Consider the following 17568-nt stretch of genomic DNA (forward strand, 5'->3'; position numbering starts at 1 on the left):
AAGAGCCTAGATACAAAATGCGGTGTTTGATGTGAATTATATGGGCACTGAGAAGCTGAGCCTTTCCTAGGGTCTGTTGGTACCATACTGAGTGTACCCAGGTTCCTTCAGACCCACTGGAGTATGTCGAAGCCATGACAGATACAGAGCCAGGCCGGTGACTGGTTGTAGTTGCTGGCCATGCGGGAACAAGAACTTGGTGGTACCATATCCATCAGAGCCCTTGTGTCAAGCATCATCTTCCTAGTCTTGGCAAGATGTAACAGCATCCAACCAACAAAATCTGAAAGCAGCCTGCCGGTCCAGCCTTAGGAGGTAACTGAGTAAATCAGTAGCTTTCTGTGTAAGAGAATTCGTCTCCAGCCATTAAAATAGGTCAGGATTTTTTGGGGGGGAGGGGGACAAGTTTCAAAACAAGGTTTCTCTATGTAACAGTCTTGGCTGTCCTGGAACTCACTCTGTAAACCAGACTGGCTTCAAACTCAGAGATGGCCTGCCTCCGCCTCCTGAATGATGGGATTAAAGGCGCGAGCCACCACACCTGGTTTAAACCAGGCAACTTGTAAATTAAATGAACCGTCATTACATTCTGCAAAGAACAGCCAGGTGGTGGTGGCGCACGCCTTTAATAACAGCACTTGGGAGGCAGAGGCGGCCAGATCTCTGTGAGCTTGAGGCCAGCCTGGTCTACAGAGTGAGTTCCAGGACAGCCAGAGCTACACAGAGAAAACCTGTCTCAAAAAACTAAAATAAATTAAAATAAAATTTAAAAAAATAAAAAAAAAATCAGCAAAGAAGAGTACAATCAAAATGTTCACCTCGTCAAGGTACTTTATCAAGAAGCTCTTTATCTGGACATTGTCAGAGCACACACACACATACACACACACACACACACACACATACACACTCCACCTTTCTGCATCTGGACATTGTCAGAACGCAGGAACGAGCACCACTGACTTTTTGAGGCGGGATCGTGGGTGGTTTTAATTCTGTTACCATAGTTCTTTCTATCGTGGCCGTCTCCCACCAGAGGAAGAGGTGACAGGCTCCTGTTGGTGTGTGGCTGGCAGGCACTATGTCCCATTTCACACTCACAGCGACAGCTGTGTGCAGCCCACACCACAGGTGGTCCGCTAGATTTAAACGGTACCAGCTCCCATAGGAAATGGGGTTGCCTGCCGAGGAGAGACATTGGAAAGCCCCTGTGAAAATACCCCATTCTAAACCGTCTCATTCACCCAGAACTAGCCTCCGGGTCCCTCGCTGGCTGAACTTCCCTGTGTGCCTTGGATTTCTGATCATCTACCTCTGCCTCCGGAGTGCTTGCATTCTAAGTATGGGCCACTAGGTCAATTTTATATGGTCCTGGGAATTGAACTCAGGTCCTTGTGCATGCTACACACACGCACTCTACCGCTGAGCCATCTCCCAGCCCCTAGCGCCTTCTTGCTGTGGTCAACTAATTCTTATGTGTGCTATAAAAGCCCCAAGGTTTCCAAGACTTGTGCTACTCAAGAAACCACAGCTTCCTCCTTTTGCTGATGCTCAAAAGAGTTGTGAAAGGCAAGGCAGTAGGGAAAAAAATCCCAGAGTTAACCAACTGGTCCTTATTGTGGGTTTTTTTTTTTGGGGGGGGGGTTCTAGAACTATTTTTGTCTTGTTTGTTTATTTGGTTGGTTGGTAGGTAGGTTGGTTGGTTTTTTAAGACAGGGTCTCTCTGTATTGTTTTGGAGGCTGTCCTGGAACTCGCTCAGTAGACCAGGCTGGCCTCTAACTCACAGAGATCCGCCTGCCTCTGCCTCCAAGTGCTGGGATTAAAGGCGTGCGGCACCAACGCCCGGCGGGATTTTGTCATTTTAGTATCAATTGTAACATCATAACTGGTGGCATTGGAACATGGGCTAGCAATGGATTCCCATTACAAATTGTCAAGCTGCCTTAGACCCCATTTAATGCAATCTTAATATGTCAAGTGACTCTGATTCTTATTACAATTCCTAGAGAATTCCCTTATACCTTTGCAGAAGTCATTCACCAAACCTGACATTTGCTCTGTGTTTTAATCTTCCTGGGGTAAGGATGGGACAGGACAGACACATACACCATTGCACCCCTGTCACCCCACCAGAAGATAGGCCACCAGGATGAGAGTGTGGTTCGGGGGCCTAAGGGTCCCACGGTGTAGCAGAGCTTAGGCTGAAATCAAGTTCCAGGGAAGAATGACTGTTCCTTGGCTGGCCAGTGTAACCTTTCATACGCCACATCAGTCTCTGGTCCCAGGCGCACTCTCCTGTCAACAAGAGACACCTGACACCCAGGGTGTAATGAAATGTCTGCAACTAAGATGGGGAAACGCTTGCAGTTCTGTGAAAAGCGTGAACCTAGTTGTCTCTCTGGCTCCCCCGGGGAGACGGGGGTTGCCATTTCTACTACAGATAATTTTCAGAGGACTCTATTGTGGTAGGAAATCCACAGAAATACATTGTTGGACAAAACCGCTTCTTCTGAGAAGAGAATGTCTCCACATTGACCTGTGTCCTCAAATTCCTGAGGGCTTGCATAACTACACTTGGCCACGAGAGGGAGCTCATCCTTTAGCATAGAAGGAGAGTCCACCCAGGCTGCTGAAGAAGAGATAGATCATGTGTGTAGCAGAAGAAAACAAAAACTGAAAGGTATGGTTAGGTGGTGGTGGTGTTAGTGTCTCTGTGTGTGTGAGTGTGTGTGTGAGTGTGTGTGTGTGTAGAGAGAGAGAGAGAGAGAGAGAGAGAGAGAGAGAGAGAGAGAGAGAGAGAGAGAGAGAGAGAGAGAGAGTATTGTTTAGTTGGTGTTCTGACACAGGCTCTCACTGGGTAATCATGTCTGGTCTAGAACTGTCTGTTGACCAGGTTGGCTTTTCTGTGCAGAGGAGGGCAGCCTTGAACTTGTTATAACCCTGGTGCACCTGACTCCTCAGTGCTGGCTCTGTAGGCGTGTGTGGCATGTGTCTCCACACCCAGCTGTCTAACCATGGCTGTCATCCATCCAGTGGCAGAGTTCAGCAGTCAGACAGGGCTCACCCCCAGTGCCAGCATTTCCCAGTCCATGAACTAGAAAAGTGGTTTTCACGCCAGCCTGTGTTCGTCATCAGGAAAACGGGGAACACTTGGGACTATCCTACATGGTAATGGTGACATGAAACATTACATTGGAAGTGTCCGTGAACGCCTAACACAATATAGAAATTCCCTTCTTTTTTTTCAGTTTGTTATAAATACGGATGACTGAGAAATGTGCTTCAGTGGAATTGAGGGACAAAGAAAAGAAAACCGGGCAGAGAGGAGCACAGAGAGGACTTGGGTGTCACTTGACGGCCACATGGATCCCTCATCCTCATGTCTGCTGAGTGAAGGCATCCGCATATGCCGATGCACCCACATAAGCCCCGTGGCCCAGCGACACCATCACAAACAGAAGGCAAAGGAAGAACCACCATAAAACGCAGCGGCAGGCGTGAGGACTGCAGACTCGGGCTCTCTCTCCTCCCACTGGACCCATTCCCCTCGATTTCAGGGCCGTTACCCTGAGGCAGGGGTGGGAATGCTATGTCACTGAGTTCATGTCTACCCCGTCTTTCATTTCCAAAACCACGCCTTCACTTTGACCTTGTATTTTCAAAGAGTCACCTCCACCTGGCATGCTAGCAAGTGGCCCTGAGAAGGGTTAGGACCAGACTGTGACAATATAGCTGGTAAAAGAGATTTGGGTCAAACACTCTGGCTCTCTTGATCAAATTCTAAACATCGAGGGAATGGTTTTTCTTCTTCTCTGTAATAACTGTTCCCTGAAGCCAACGGGGTCTGTCACGTCCTCTGATCTCTCCTAAGCAAAGTCCAAAGGTGAAGGGAATTTGCGTTTACTAAGCACCACTGTATGCCAGGCACTGTGTCGAGCACTCCAGCAACTCCCACACAATGCTCACACCTCTGTAAGGGAAAGATGAGCAGTACCTCTTCTTCCCTGAAGAGGCACCTGGGGCCCAGAGAGGCTGAGCAATGTCTGAGGTCGCACAGCCAAGAATATGGGACAACATGGTCTGGAGTTCTTCCTTTGCATCAAAGGTTTGAGTTTTTCAACAAACACACCAACTACAGTAAAATGCTTGCTAGACGCTCTCTCTGGAAGATGCCCTTCCCTGGCATGTCTCCTCTTTGGGGCTCTGCTCTGTGTTTTCCATGGTATAAACTGTTCTCATTTAATGGCTCTCAAAGGCTCCTCCTACTCAAGTCAACAAAAGATCAGAATCTCCTGGTTTACAAACAGAAACTTACCAGAGGCCGTTCTGTTGTCAAGTTAGGGTTCTGGGCATAGGAAACCCGCTTTCACACATAGAGATGTAGACGCAAGTTTATGTCCCACCCTGTCCTGCAGCCGTTCAGTCCCAAATAAACACACAGAGGCTTATATTAATTATAAACTGTTTGGTCTATTGCTCACGCTTATTACTACCTAGCTATTACATCTTAAATTAACCCATAATTCTCATCTATGTTTAGTCCCGTGGCTGGGTACCTTTTCTCAGTAAGGCATTCTCACCTTGTTTCCTCTGCACCTGGCTGGTAGCTGTATCTCTACCTTTACTCTTCCCAGAATCCTCTCTGTCTGGTAGCCCCACCTATACTTCCTGCCTGGCTACCGGCCAGTCAGCATTTTATTAAACCAATGCGTGTAACGAATCTTTACAGTGAACAGGAGCGTTATCCCGCAATCTAATGGCTTTAGGTTAAGCTGATAAAGAGAAAGATCCTCAGCCACCGACGGTCAGAGTGTGGAAACCCAGCCAGAGACTGGAACGCCATCCTTAGGGCGCTGCTCATCTCTCATATCAATCCTGGTTTAACCGGTCTTCAGTTAACCACTTCATCAACACTCCACTGCAGTGTCCCAATCAGGTTCAGATCTCTGCAAAGGCCAGCCACCTGTCCCCGTAGTCTTTAGTAGTTCCAACCCTGCTCACGAAGGCTAAGCGCAATCACTTACAAAACTCGGAGAGCCTCTGGGGGGGGAGGACACACACGCGCACACACACACACACACACACACACACACACACATTCTCATTTCCAAAATGAAGACTCGGTCGTAGCAATAAAGGACTGGACCAAAGCACCAGGGAGACCTAGCAGGGCAATCCCCAGACCCTACAGTTCCATGTCAGGTATCCAGGGCTTATCATAGAATCATCGAGACTGAGGAGGGCCTGAGTACCCACACTTCTCGGTTCTGCTGCCTGCAGCACACACTGGCTCTCTCTTAAGGTGTCTCTACTCCGTGCCTGCAGCACGGTCCCATGATCCTGGCATATCTAACATCACAGAGTCCACATTTCAACCTAGGGGTCATCTTTACATCTTCACGCAATGGTCTCTCGTGGCCTTCTTGCTTCTTACTGCCTCGTCTCAGTGATTCTCTGGAATCTTGAAAGAGAACCCCACAGCCTCCTCAGTTTTGTATTCTTCTTGCCTGCAAAACTAGTTACCATGTGGACAACACTTACAACTCTGGACGTCAGCTCCAAAGGGGGCCTGGCCCCCCTAAGCCACAATGGTCTGACAGTGAATGGTAGCATTCAGTTCATTCTGTCCTCTTTGTGCAGGCCAGACCCTGCCCATGGAATGATGCCACCCACCTAAGTTAAGGTAAGGTTTTCCACATTAATTAATCTAATTTAGATAACCTCTCATGGGCACACCAACGTGCTCACCTAATCTAGATACTCACAGGTGGCTCGCCTGCTAGTCGTTTCTATGTCCCATCAAGTGAATAATCAGTATTAATCATTGCAGTGAATTCAAGGCAAGCCTGGGCTACATAGTAAGACTTCGGGGGAAAAAAAAACCTACCCCTTTTCTATGCCAGGCTAGCCTCACAATTTCATTCACATTAACCACTACTTATTGCTTAGAGGCCTAGCACAGTGCTGTGGTTACTAACACTATTGCATTTAGCAGAAAACAAGGACTCCTTTGCAGCTAGGCATGACCTCGAGACCAGATGATGGCTGATGGGAAATAAGAGACAGTGAGCGTACTTACTATTTCTGGATCATGCTTTCTGCTTGCTATTCTTTCTCAGGGGTAAGAGATTGCACACAGATTGGTACAAGTCAACTTTGACCCAGAAAGACCAGGGTAGGGTCCTGGGGAATGCAGAATACTGAAAGTTGGTGGAGTTACCCCTAAGTTTCGCTGCAGATAAGGGTTTCAGTGGGATTCAGAAGGGGGTGCCTTCAAACTCACAGTCGTTTTGCTTCATCCTCCAAGATGCACTCACGCACCAGCCCATGTGGCCCACGGGGCTGCTTCTGAAGGAAAACCAGAATGACACTGTGCAAAGCGCCTGACCAAGAGTGAGAGCGCTGCTCTTCTTCCTCCTGTAGGGGGTGCCCTTTTCCAACGCTGCTCTTGAGAACTGCATGCTCTCCAGGACCTGGCCTTCCAAAAGCAAAACTTAAGGGGAGGTTCATGCCCAGCAGGGAGTATCTGCAACACAGGCTCAGTCTGCAGAGTCTGCAGAGACGCTGTACCTGGTATAGGGAAGCTGGGGACTGCAGTTCAGCCTGAAGCTCAAGCCCAGGACACAAGCAGCCAGCACAGGAAGATAATGAGAGGAAGTGAGATCGACTAGGGAAAAGCCCCTACAGGAAGGAGGAGCTGCCAGCCCCGCCCCGTTGGCTTCCCACAGATGTTCCTTGCATTCTGGGCACAGCCAGGGAGCCAGGCTTCTTTGAAATAAACATCAGGAGGTCCCGGCTGTTGCTTGGCTCTGCTACCTGATCTGCTCAGCTGGTGTTAGAACAGAAAGCACCCTCCTTGGCCCAAGCATGCCCTTTAAGCCTCTGCAGACTGCTTAGCTTTTCCTTAGGGCAGCAGGGAAGCCATGGGGCCTCCCTTTGAAGCCCCAGGTCAATGGGAGTGATGAGTCATTGACAGGGTGACTCAGTGCCCGTGGTAAGTATTGGTTGGTTCTCGATAGATGACAAGGACTGGGTTGTGAGGCTTCCTTGAAAGTGAGCATGGAAGGATGCCCTCTTCCTCTTCCTCTCTGTGTGGGAGTGGTTGCTGAGACTCGCTCTTCATCCAGTGTCTGTAGGCACTTGGGCAGGCCAGGCTCTGTGCTGGCTCAGGGTCCTAGAGACGGAGGCAAATTCTCAGTGCCTCGACAGAGTCACGTCTAACCAGAGGAGCAAGCAAACAAGTAAAGGACATTTGGTAGCATTTAATCATGAACGACAACGCGCAGGAAGTTAACCCAACACCAACAGCACTTGTGAAAATCAACTTTTGATGCTGCAACGATAAATGGCACACTTACTGAAAGTAAAATTAAGTATTTATTGTAGAAATTACTCACAAGAGACCAAACAAGTAACCCAGATGAGCCGAGTAGTTTTCCGCCGCTGAACTGGAAGCCGGAAAAAGAGAGTGAGACTTCTGTTGTTCAGTCTTTTATACCTTCCTCTGTAACGCCCCTAGCCATGCCCAAAAGTGGGCCGGACTAGTGACGTAGTTCACCACCTACATCCGTATACATCTTTAGTCATGCCTAAAGTGGGTGTGGTTAGTGGTGTGGTAAATCGCCCTTTTATTACCTCATCTGTATGCGCCTCTAATAAGTCACATGGTTAATGGCAGAGTTGTTTTCCTCCTACAATTCCCCTTTTAGTCTAAAAAGGATATTTAAACTTAAAACAACTAACTTGTGTCAATGAACAAAATGTATCAAACATCTATCCCTTCTAAATCTAAATTTATCTGAAAGAAACACCCAAGTCTGAACACCTCCTTCCAATCCCAACTCTAAAATAATTGAAAACTAACACTAACAGGTGTAAACTATCCTATAATATCAATAGTAGGGAGAGAGGGCATGGAATTCTCAAAACTACTTCCTGCTGAGATGGGACTATGACAATCTCATGGGGACCTGTGAGAAGAAAAATGTCAGTGTAACAAAATGTTCAGTAGATCAGACAGTCTCTGTATGGCAGGAGATGCTTGATTGAAGTTCCTGACTGGAGTTCTAGTGTAGATTGAAGCTTTCGTCTGAAGCTCTGGCCAGATTGTAGAAGATGTGCTGTTTCAGTTCCTTGGTCCGGAGTTGTGGCGAGTGATGTAGTTTCAAGCCAGTTTCAGGATAGTGCTTGTCAGGTGGAGTCGATGATGTGGGGCAGTTCAGATGCCTCCAGTCGAATCAGGTGGAGTCAAGGAAGTGGATCCTCATTCTCTTTATGAAGCAATTGAAGATTGCTGTCAGGAAATCCCTTGTTCTCTGGAAAACTCAAACATTAATGTTAACAAAGAAATATTTTAACTTTTATATGTATGCATACTGGAAGAGGTGACAATAGGGAAGACGGTAAACATGAAGGAAATTAGACTTTTCAGAAAAAGAAATCCACAGATAACAGTCCCTAATTTTATTTTCTTCTGTCTTATATCAATGGCTCTTTAATATAATACAGAAATTCTGAATTTTATTTAAATAATATGCTTGAGTTTAGAGTAGGAGAGCCAATCCAACTCCAAAGCCAGCTTCAGTTAAATGAATGGGACTGAAGTATGTGAAGAAGCAAAGATAAAAGGGTTCTATGAAAAACGATATAGAGAGATTTAGACTTTGATACCACACAGTGAGTTATTGTTTGTTTGATGGTCCTCAGGGTAGCTATTAATTCTTCTTAAGGAATCTATATGTCCAGTATTCTTTGCTGAGTTTACCTGTGAAGACAAAAAACAAAAACACTTCTCTTTCCTTTTAGGAGGTCACTTTACCCATGGTAGAATATGATTTTGTAGATGAGCTGTTATCTTTCCTCCTCCTGAGATGTCTTCTGTTCTGATAGAATCTTAATTAATTTTGATGGAACCCAAAGTTTTTCTTCTCCTGTAGAAACAAAAGCATAACCCCTTCCCAAACATAACACATATCCTGGTTTCCAGACTGAGGCCATAACATCCTTAAAATACACAGGTTGGTTCAATTCAGAAGTTTTCTCTGTAGCCCAGTGTCTTTCTGCTGCAGTTTGATATAATTTGACTATGTTAAAGTTAAGACCTTTCTTTTTGTTTAGACAGAAAAGAGGAGATGATGCAGAAATCTTGTGTATACGTCAATAAAGCACTGTTGGCCAATAGGGAAGCAAGATAGGTGGGACTAGGAGTCGAGGAGGACTCTGGGTAGGAAAAACACAGGGAGTCAAGATGTAACCACCATAGGGATAAGAAGCCCGGAAACTTCTCCGGTAAGATAAATACTTAGATTAACAATTATGGGGTAAATACTTAACTCAGAGCTAGCCAGTAAGAAACAAGCAAGACCAACAGCTTCATAATTAATATAGCCTCCTGTGTGTTCATTTGGGACTCATGCGGCTCTGGAACCAGGCTGGTGGGAAGGCTTCTCTCTACAAACTTTATTCTCGGTTTTCCTGTAAAACAGTGGCACGGGGTTTCCTCATTGCCCTCGCCAGCTTCCCTTGCCGCTGTCGTCTTACATTAGAATAATCGCATTTGTTCAAACGGACGCGCTTCATGTTCGATGTTCTCTAACATCTTTCTCTGCGCCAGGATCTCTTTCAGGGAGGCACTGTCCTGGCTGTTCCTCGAGTCTCCCACCTTGACAGTGCTGAAGAGTACCGGTCAGTTTCTGCAGAGGGTAACCCCTCCGCTGGAAGCTGCCTCAAGTCTTCCTCCAAGTTGTACTGGGGTTGGAGCGCTGTTTTCCTCACATAGTTTGAAGAGCCTGTGGGGCTAGCTTGACGGGCCACTGGTGGTGGTGACCGTGTTCACCTCACTGATATCGCGCTTACAGTTGGCTCCACAGTAGGCTTGCTCTCTTCCTATCCAACGCCTCACCACCTTTGCTGGAAGTCACAGTGTACAGTTCACACTTGTACAGAGTAAATCGACATCCATCCCTGGGCAGGACAGCGTATCTGCGTCTGCAATTCTTCTACACAGGAAGTGCCTCTCTTGTCTCCGTTTCCATACTGGGTTAGACTGGACGCTACCATAGACCAAGAGCTTTTGCTTTGTACTCCAGGCGACAGTCTAACCCCTTCTTAGTCTGTTTGACGATTTCCACAGCTTGGGCAGTTGGATTTGCTTGTGTCTCTTTGATATATCATATGGATTTAGTTGCTTGTTTAATTCATTTATTTGATATGCATGTGTATGAGTGTATGCTTGGGGGGGGATCACAGCATGTTTGTGGAAGCCCAAGGGCAACTTGAGGGAGTTAGTTTTCTCTTCACCATGTGCATCCGGGAGTTGTCAGACTCTGGCCGGGTCATCTCCCCAGCCCTATTGTTTGCATTTGAATTCTTCAGTGTTTTCCTACAAGCTCCACCACCCTTATCTTGCTCTGCTCCTAGTATTAGCTCCTTCTCCCCAAAGCCCTAGTCAGCTGGAGAAAGCTTCCAGAAACCCTAGTCAGCTGGAGAAAGCTTTCAGAAGCTAAGGCCTAAGTGCTGGATTTTATTTATCTCCTTGTTTGAAAAAACAATTTGAAAAGTTGCTATGTAGCACAAAGAGAACCCATGCATCCTTCATCCAGGCTTGTCTGTTATTGGTAGTTTGAGCCATTTGCTGTATCGTGCACTCTTTCTCCGTCTATAATTTTTATAAACCATCTGAGGCATTAGGGCCCTTTAACTCTAAATGATTCTGTGTGTGTTTGCCAAGGGGAGCAAGGGTGCTCTCCTGTATAACCACAATAACTGGTTTCTGCCAGTCTAGCATAGATCTAATTCTCTATTCCAAATACTGTCTGTTTTCTGGTTTTACTGATGGATTCAAACATCCTTTATAGGGTCTTCTTGTCTCCCATTCAAAATGCAGCCTATGCTTATGCTTAACACTTACCTATCTTGGCTCACCCTTAGTCTTGGCTCACCCAGAAGAGGTTCTCAGCCTTGTTTGGCCTCTTATGATATTCACAGAGTTTTTTAAAGAGTACCGTCCACTTCCTTTGATAAAAAGTTTCACATGTTCTGCCTACCCAGGGTTAAGTGCATTTTGAGGGCATAGTCCTCAGGGCTGTTCTCACATCTGATTCCAGCTCCAGACTCGGGTTCTCTAAACTTTTGGAAGGTTTAATGATCCTCAAGAAGGACTCACTGAGCTCACCAGAAGCTATCAGACTCCATTACAACTTACTATAAGAGACACACAGACTAAAATCGGCTGCTGCATATATGAGAGGTTGCAGACTTGGCCTTTCTGTGGGCCTCCTCCCTTGGCATCAGCTTGCACTGCCTCCTGGAACTTTGTGAATCCCCAGTGTTGAGTGAAGGACCCTTACTCAAGGCTCAGTGTCCCGCTTGCTTTGGCCTCCATTTCTTGGGTATGATTGACTGACTGTCCCTATAGCTGAAATCCACCTCCAGGTCCACTGACGGCGTGTGATCCAGACTCCCACCCTATTCACAGGGCTGGCATTCCCACCCTGAACAAAGACACTTCTGTCAGATATGGACACAGATTTGCTCCCAGAAGCTAGGGGCCCAAGGCCAAGTTCTTCACACTGACATTTTCTCATGAAAATACGTCCGGGTTGTGATTTTCCGACTGTGATATGGTACTAGCAACACCGTGTTTTGTAAACATATCACACATCAAAAGCGTACACTGCCCATCTGTCCCTCACTGGTGATGCTAATTATCAACACAGTCAAGAGAAGACTATTCAGGCCTCAAAGTGTCTAGAATTATCATTCTAATAACCATCCATTAAAAGACTACTAAAGTTTTAAAACCAAGAGAATATCCCATTCTAAACAGAAATCCCCCCAGATTTACCGCCTTTCAGGATGAACCACTTAAGTCCGTCTTTACTGTGATGCTCGCAGAATGTCCCTGTCCTGTCCCCACTACCTCCTACAACTTTACCAGTCCGCGCGCATCTCTGCCCACAAAGGAATAGAGACTACAGTTTCAGTGAGCATCTCCAAAACAACAGCGATGCAGGAGCACTCCTTGACCTGCTCTGAGAAGCATTCTGATGAGCCTGTCTCTCATAAGAACACAGAAACAAGCGTGAGCGTCATCTCAGAGGAGAGAGAAGCATTCGCTTTGGGGCCAAACACTCCCTGGGCAAAGGAAGAGCTCTTGCAGCAGACCACAACACCCCAGATTATTCAGGGAAAGGCAAGGAGGCTAGGAGGGAGCGGTCAGCTTGAGATTTCTCCTCCGTGTCTCCCTCTTTTCTCTCGAACAGCTTCCGGTCCCTCCCTAACACCTTCCCCTCATGTTTCTCAGATGTCCCTGCCAGCGGCAGCCACACTTTGACCCTTCATGGATGCACAGACTTCCGTAGTCTTTTGAGACGGACTGTTGGGCTGGCTAGGTTTATGTCAACTTCACAGAACTAGGATCATTTTGGAAGAAGACGACGCCTTCCTCGGGTTGGCCTGTGGACAAGCCTGTGGTCATCTTCTTGATTGATGGCTGATGTAAAGGCCCAGCTTGCTGTGGGTGGAGCCATCTCAGGGCCAGTGGTGCTGGGTTCTGTAAGAAAGCAGACTGAGCAAGCCATGGGAGTAAGCCAGTAAGCAGCGCCCCTCCATGGCCTCTGCTCCAGTTCGTGCCTCTAAGTTCCTGCCTTGAGTTCCTGTACTGATTTCCCTTAGTGAAGGAGTGTTTGACCTGAGAGTTGTAAAAATGATACAAATTCTTTCCTCCCCGTTTTTTATAGTCTTGGTACTTTACTGGAGCAATAAAAAAAACCCTAAGACTATTACCAACACATTAGATTCTGGGTAAACACTGACCTCTAGGATAGTGTTCCACCCGGCCTCCAATTCTCCATCCACACCTCAGGTCATACGGGCATCCCAACTCAAACCTGAGCCAGACTGAACCATAGACTCTTCAACCAAGGCCTAGTCCTCCTATTATCCTCTATAAGTCATTTGCACAAGCTAGTCCTTTCCCTGGATTGCCCTTGACCTACCCACCCTAATACTCTAGTGTTCAATGCCAAGTCAGCCTTCTAGACTCAGCTGGAACTGCGTCCTGCAGCCCGTGTTTCTACCCACAATATTAGAAAGTTTGACGTGTGCGTCCAAGGAATCTTCAACTCCCATCTTCCCAAACTCAACCACTGTGCAGTAACTACCCATTCTCTTGTTTTTCTCTTCATTTAAGACAGCAAGTGAATTGAGGAGAGTGACTGTGTCTTGTTTTTTTGCTGTATGCTCAGCACTGAACAAGGCGCCTACACCCTAGTAGGCACCAGGAAAGTTTATGAATACATAACTGATAGATGCGTGGTCAAATAATTAACATTCATTCAGTATCCATATGACTAGAACTGTTCCATGTGAGACACACACACTAATCATGCAGACATGGCTGTTACAGCCATTTTGCTGGTGTGAACAACTAAGCATGAGATTCAGAAACTGGACCAAGACCACGTGGCTAGTAAGTCCTGCAGCCGAAACTTGGAACACAGGCAGGTGCCTCTAGGGCCTGCAAAGTCCCACCCACTGTGTTTCCGACACAAAACTGTGGTGAGAAGAATGAGATGACACACTTGACTAAAGGGACGTCAGGGAAGAAAGATTTGCTTGACTCCCATTTAAGGGATGTAATCCATCCGGGGGGAGGGTAGGACTGTGCAGCTGTGGCAACAGGGGCTTGCTCACATCTGGGGGAAAAAAGAAAGAAGAAGAGAAAGAAAAGGAAGGAAGAAAGAGAGAGGGACAGAGAGAGAGAGAGAGAGAGAGAGAGAGAGAGAGAGAGAAAGGAAGGAAGAAAGGAAGAAAGAAATGAAAGAGAAAGGGAAGGAAGGAGGGAGAGAGGGAGGGAGGGAGGAAGGAGGGAGGGGGGGAAGGAAGGAAGGAAGGAGGAAGGGAGGAAGGACAGAGGAAGGACAGAGGAAGGAAGGAAGGAAGGCAGGCAGGCAGGAAGGAAGGAGGAAGGACAGAGGAAGGAAGGAGGAAGGAAGGACAGAGGAAGGAAGGAAGGACAGAGAGTGTGGGTACTGGTGGACAGCTGGTTTTCTCCTTTCCTTTTCTATCCAGCTGGGTACCCCCAGTCCATGGGATAGCGCTGCCCTCATTCACAGTGGGTCTTGCTGCCCTACTCTATTTATCCTCCCTGTGAACTCCCACAGGCACGTATCTGAAGCTGTGCTCCACTAATGCCCTTGAGTCTAGACGTTTCTTAGTCCAGTCATGCTGAACAACCACATAGACAGCAAGCCAGGCATTTCTCTCAGCTGCTATTGTGGGTGGGTAAAACTGACCCAACAGCCCAATACTCCACTTTAGTATATATGCTGTCGAAGCGAGCACCCAGCCCAATTGCTCAAACCCAAAGAACAAAAGCTAAGTACCGTCACCCACCTGGGGCTGGGAGAGCATGAGCCGGCTAGCTGGAAACGGACAGCTAGGTGAGTGCTCGGTTTGCAGACCCCAAAAGGGGGAAGGAGAACATTCAAGTGAGCTTTTAAGGACAAGCACAACACAACCTTTGTGACACAAAAAAGAAGGGGCTGACAACAAGGTACTTCTCAAAGGGTAATGGTGAAGGAGGTTCGTCAAAGACAATTTTGCAAACGTGGCTCGTTGGGAGCCATTCACTCTCGTGGTGCACAAGTGGGCTGAGCTCCCACTGACCTCAGTCACGCCGTGCACTGGCACTAGCGATGCTGAGATTGAAGAAGCAGGCATGAGCCTGCCCTCAGAGGACACAGAGTCACATGGAAGTCCGTGACAGCCCACGGCGTGTCTCCGTGATCACTAAAGAGGAGCATCTCCACGCTCGCTCCCAAGCATGGCCTTTTCCTGGCAGCGTTAAGAGGAAACCATGCAGCTCCATCTCCTCCTCTGCCCGCATAGTGACGCTGTTGTCCCCTCAGGCTGAGCCACTCTTCTGCCTCATAAAGATCCCTGTGAGTCTGCCCTACGAAGAAACCAGGACGCAAACACAAGCAATCCGGTCTCCGCCTTCCCAACTTGCTGCCGAGAGAAGATGTTTAGCAGAAGTTTCCTGCCCTGTTGCCACAGCCTATTGGGCACATGGCAGGAATAAGCAGGAAATATTTGTCAAGTGAATTAAGATTTCAGAAAGGATGGGGAAGCGGTTGGTTTTGTCACTGTTTTGTTTTCGTTTTCTTTTTTTTTTCGTTCTATTGGAGGAAAATAGCTAACAAGCAAATATCTAACTATGTGATTTTATTATCAAGTAGTATTAGGTACTAAAGAACAACTGACCAGAATGAGACATCAGAATGTCAATGTGGGAGCTGTAGACACAAGTCGCACCAACAACCCAGAAACCTGGTACCTTACAAACTTTGCTCTCCTAATGTCTCGGTGTGTGTGAATAGGGGGCTTATGGGGCTGGTTCCTTATGGAGTTGAGGATTCTCCTTCATCCCTCATACACACATATATGCATACATACACACACACACACACACACACACACACACTAGGCATTGAACCTGGGCTTCATATCATGCTAGGCCAATGCTCAGACTTCAAGACTCAGCTCACAAGTCATTTCTTCCAGCCTCCTCTGGCTCACCGCCCCAGTTAGAAGCCTGTCACACACTTTTCTACACGACACTGCTTGAGGCTAATGCTTTTAGATGTAGCCCCCTCTGCAACAAGGCATGTGAGTAATAATGGTGTCCTCGTGATGCTGTGCAGAGAGTTCGAAGAGAAAATATATGCAAAACAATGAATGGTAGTTATTGCATGTGCATGTATGTATTTGGTGCTAGGGATTCAACCCAGGCCTTCAGGCCTGTGTTCTCCTACTACACCGTAAATATTATCACTAAGAACACTACTGTGGAAAGTTAGCAGGAAGTCTGAGAAGAAAATGTCCAATGAGAGACAGACACTCAAACTGCGACCAGAAATAAAAAGAAAGACAGAATTCAACTTTATTAAGTACTAGCCATGAGATTGACACTTAGACCTCTTTAATGGTTTGTTTCATCCACCCATGTCTGAAGAGTGAATCGACACTCTCGTCTTCGTTTTTAGAGACGGGTCTTGGGAAAAGATCAGCGTCTTATTCAAAGCCACGTGACTCCTAAGTAGTATTTTTTTAACCTCACTACAAAGGCCTATTGTCTTACCATTTCACTACAAGAGTTCCTGAGTGTCACCAATTTGCAAGAGAAAAGCTAATTGTTAATTTCAAATTAAAAAAAAAAACAGTCCATGCACAGTCGGTTTATTAAATTCTAAGAAACTTCATTCCAGGGGTAAGGATAGTTTTGTTAAAGATTTCAGAGACACCACAGTGTTTCACGGCAATGTCCCAGGTGTAAACTCCCCCAAACCCCTGAACTCCCACAGCCTTTATTTGCAAATCTGCAAAATGGTGGTAAGAATCCCACTCAAAAATGCTGTGAATTTAAATGAGATCATATAGGGAGACACCCACTGCAATGCCTGCTTTTAGTTGAATCTTCAAATCAGCCCTGCTGAAATGGTTTGAAAACCCCTCAGTGTCAGAAGCCATTGAAATGGTAATCTAACTTCTAATAGCCACTTCTTCTGTAGATACAAGGAATTGTTTCTTTGAGCAAAGTCTTCTGGGGAATGAGAAAAAAAGCAAGGGAGTTCATCTTCCTTTTTTGTTTTCATAAAGTAAAGAATAAACAGGAAGACTCTAGGGACTGAATTAACTTCATAACCCAATATCCTAAATTTATTATTCTGACCTACAGTGGAAAGTGTCTTAACTTTTACAGTGTGCAGACACACACACACACACACATATCCCTACATCCACACATCACACACATCACACACACACACATGCACGCACGCACGCGCGAGCCCACGCACGCGCATACACACACACACCTACCTCCACACACCACACACACATCCCTACATCCACACTCACACACATACGCACAGACACTGAACACATCCATAAACACACATGTACACTTGTATACTGCCGCACCCTCACACAGGTGTGTTGTACATACTGAACTTGCTCACTTTTAAACCAACTGCTGTTTGGAAAGAAACAAGAATCCTAATACAGCTATCAAAAATTTTTTCTCAGAGACACAAAGTCAGTGTTTTCCCAAGTTGCCTGAGAAGAATCTGCTGGGCGTTGAGTCATCTTCTGCAGACTAGGGTAAGAAACCATTGCTTCCACGAGCCTTCTGGGTTATTCTTATGGTCAAGAAAACTCAGATCACTCTTCAGACCCAACTTGCAAACGTAAACACAGTTCACCTCTCAGAGAGGCTACTAGCTTTGGCCTCAAGTGATTCGGCCAACACAACTAACCAATCACTAGACAATTCCTTTACCCGAAGAACACACTGCTATAATTTCATTTCTTAGCTTTTTTTTTGAAACTGGGATCTCATCCTGCAGCCCAGGCTTTCTGGTCCAAGTGAGCTTCAAACTCATGGCCATCTTCCTGCCTCGGCCCTCCCTAATTCTGGGGTTGCAGGTGTGACCCGGCCACAATACCCAGCTCTGAAACAGCTAATTTTTAAAACTCAGAGGTTATTGCTACCCCTTGAATGT

The sequence above is a fragment of the Mesocricetus auratus genome, unplaced genomic scaffold (genome assembly GCF_017639785.1).
Source record: "Mesocricetus auratus isolate SY011 unplaced genomic scaffold, BCM_Maur_2.0 Super-Scaffold_6730, whole genome shotgun sequence".
In the NCBI taxonomy this organism is placed as follows: domain Eukaryota; kingdom Metazoa; phylum Chordata; class Mammalia; order Rodentia; family Cricetidae; genus Mesocricetus; species Mesocricetus auratus.